The sequence below is a fragment of the Jaculus jaculus genome, chromosome 7 (genome assembly GCF_020740685.1).
Source record: "Jaculus jaculus isolate mJacJac1 chromosome 7, mJacJac1.mat.Y.cur, whole genome shotgun sequence".
Lineage (NCBI taxonomy): Eukaryota > Metazoa > Chordata > Mammalia > Rodentia > Dipodidae > Jaculus > Jaculus jaculus.
This window is the reverse complement of record NC_059108.1, coordinates 63,386,163-63,389,611: the sequence shown is the minus strand read 5'-3', so window position 1 is coordinate 63,389,611 and position 3,449 is coordinate 63,386,163. Positions and strand designations below refer to the sequence as shown.

Genomic DNA, 3,449 nt, shown 5'->3' with positions numbered 1-3,449 from the left:
ATATGAACATACTGTAATTTGATCATGTTTCCACCCCTTTATCCTTTCTTATTCTCTTTCCCCTACTCCCTACTCACTGATGACCATCCTCTTTCTAGGTAGTCCTTCTTCTATTTTGTTGTTGCATTCCTTTCATCCTTGTCAGATCTTCATATTTAAATATTGATGGGCTCAGACCAGTACAGGCCTTGTGGAGGCATCATCAAGCACTGTGGAGTCATGAATGCATAGGTCAATTTGTATCAGGACAATGGTACCCTAACATACATCTTTGTACCCTATGACTCCTGCTTTCTTTCCACCCCTTCTTCCACAATTTTCTGTGGTAGAGGATGTGAAAAAAATCTTTTCTGTTGAGCTCTCAATAGTTTGACTTTTCTCAGTGTCTACCACCATCTCCATAGACATGGCTCCCTGGCTGAGAGACCAGTGTCATTTCCTCTGAAATGCTCCCTGAGCTCTGGTGGGTGTGACAGAGATCACTCATTCATTGCCAAGCACTACCTTTTCTCTTCTTGTCATTTGGAGGAGTGTTGAATCTCTCCACCCTTTGTTGCTATCTGTAAAAAAAAAAAAGTTCTCTAACAAAAAATGAGAACAGCATTAATCAAAAGGGATACATAAATACCTTTAGAAGGATTTTGATGAGCATAATGTCTCCATTTGGTCAAAGAACTATGGAAACTTCCCTCTGGGGTCTATGGCTTTTTGATTTTGATGTCTGTATCAGGTGTGAATTCCTTCCCACTTAGCATAACTTCATATCCAATCAGTCTTTAGTTTTTTTCTTAGATTTATGTTTTTTTTGCTGTTTTCAAATAATTTTATTGTGGAATATTTCAAATAGATTATGTTAAGCAGAGTATGTCTTTAATTGTAAGTCTACACTTGCTTCTACTATGCTAGTTTCTCTGGCCATGGGTTATACCTGATGAATGTCACTATGTTTTTCTTGCTGTAATTTAAAGGTTACCCCACACTAATTTGTCCCTCTTTTGGAAACACAGGGGAAATTTGATTTCTTTCAAGTATAGCCAGGCTTTTAATATACTATAGTTTTGATCTATTATCACTGTATCAACTTTAAGCCCAGCTTGTTTCAATGAGTTCCAAATGGTACAGTCTGGCAAATCAGTAGCCATGGCTTTCAAACTTTTACCTATCTTCTCCCCACTTTTGTCTACTTGAATCTCTTAATGACCTCTGAGACACTGGATTATAATGAAATGACTTATTATCAAAGTGGATAAGAAGGGAATACATAGAGGAAAACACACAAGTAAAATACATCTAAATTTAATTTTATCCTATGGATATAGGTCTTCCACTATAATGGAACATTTATAATTTTCTGCTGTTATGTGAAGGTAATTGTTGCAGTTAGATTCACATTGCTCACAGAAAGCACCTGATCAAGAGCAACATGTAGGAAAAAAAAAAAAAAGAGGATTATTTTGGCTTACAGACTTGAGGGGAAGTTCCATGATGGCAGAGGAAAACTATGGCATGAGTAGAGGGTGGACATCACCTCCTGGCTAATATCAGGTGGACAACAGCAACAGAAGAGTGTGCCAAATACTGGTAAGGGGATCATGGCTATAATACCCATAAGCCTGCCTCCAATAATACACTGCCACCAGGAGGTGTTAATTCCAAAATCTCCATCAGCTGGAAACATAGAATTTAGAACACCTAAGTTTATGAGGTACCTCTGAATAAAACCACCACAGTAATTCATAATCAAACTAAAAATTCTGTCTTTGCAATAAAATGTAAGTTGTTCTGTATCTGTTTCCTAGATCACTGATACCATTCTGTTGCTTCAGCCTGTCAATCCCTCATGTGACCATACCTTTTTTTATGTGGATGTTATCTCATGTTTGCTATCTTGAGAGGTGCTTCTTAAGATAGTAATTTTTATTATATAACTACAAAATAATATTTTAAATGTATGGGCTATAAAGAACAATAATATAACAAATTCCCATAAGCTAACCACTCAGCTAAAGAAATAGAAGTTCCCATTTACATTTATTTATTTATTTAATGCAACATTTGATGAAATTGCCCATTATCCTTGTTTAGGAGCCATGCTAATATTTTCTGTGTCATTCCAGTTTTAGTGTATGTACTTCAGAAGCTAATGGTCATTTATCTTTCAACTCCCTTTGGCCCTTTCCTTTTCCTTTTCATTATATACCAAAGAACTAAAGAATTTTATCTTTCTTTCTGTGGATTTTTTTTTTTTTTTGAGGTAGGGTCTCACTTTAGTCCAGGCTGACCTGGAATTCACTATATAGTCTCAGGGTGGCCTCAAACTCAAGGCAATCTTCCTACCTCTGCCTCCTGAGTGCTGGGATTAAAGGTGTGCAACACCATGCTTGACTCTTTCTGTGCTTTTAATTATTGTTTTCTATAAGAGTATAACCATAACTAATAAATTAATCAATAATTAACAAATGAATTTAGTGTGTCTTTTTGAAACTGCTTACATATTTTGCCTTTGTCTTTTTATTGGTTTGTAGGAGTATTTTAGAAACTGTTTTAGGAATAAATTGCTTATAGACTTTAAGGTTGGGTGTAAATATCTTATATAATAAGACAGATTTCAGAATGTTTTCAGGGTTTCATTATTCTAAGATGCTATTGACTATTTTGTAATGTTTTTTAGAATTGAAAATAATTTGGAATGAGTAGGCTAAGTATCAAGAGTCCACTTACTGGGTCAGAGATATGAATATCTTTATGGATTCCAAATAAATTTTCCTGAACTATTTCCAAAGAGCTTGCATCAATTTACAATGCCAGAAACAGTGAACAATGTAGCAGTTTCACACTTATGGACCTTAGTTTTTTTTCATTAAATGTTTTTGCCAAGTCTAATGTATAAAATGTTTGTCAATGTTGCTTCAATTTGCATTTCTTGATTACTAGCATGGGTGACTATTTCTCCCAGTATTTGTTTACTAGTATTTCCACTAATGTAAATTGTGTTTTTACCTTCAGGGTCTTTATATTAAGCTAAGAATAGTAAACACAGCTCTTGCAACCCAAAAGTAGAAATTAATTTTCTTCTTTCAAAATGATTACAGATTTGTAAATTCTGAGTGCCTTATATATAACTATTTATGATGATTTTAAAATATCTAAAAATATTATCTCTCTGGCATTAGGCATACAAAGGTAAAAGAGACAATTATCCCTTTAAAAGGATTTGGTCTTTCCGATTAAGCAGTTAAGTGTGATAGGGAATTGCGTCTGGGACACTGAGGAGGCAAGGTCTTTCTAGAATGGTGACCTTGTATTAGATGAGGGAAGATGAGACTTAAGCACATGGGAGTGGTTGTGAAGACCAAGCAGAGTGCATGTGCCAGGAAGCAGAGGCATGGAAGTTCATGGTTCTCCCCTGTGACTCATGTCCACACTAAGGAATTAGAAGTCAGAAAGTG

General features: G+C 35.3%; 1 non-coding gene across 1 annotated transcript; it reads right to left on the bottom strand.

The window, feature by feature from the left end:
* Positions 1-2,040: 2,040 nt before the first annotated feature.
* Positions 2,041-2,144, bottom strand: LOC123462564. The gene has a single exon (XR_006638365.1). It is a non-coding gene; the product is annotated as a U6 spliceosomal RNA (small nuclear RNA).
* Positions 2,145-3,449: the final 1,305 nt, after the last annotated feature.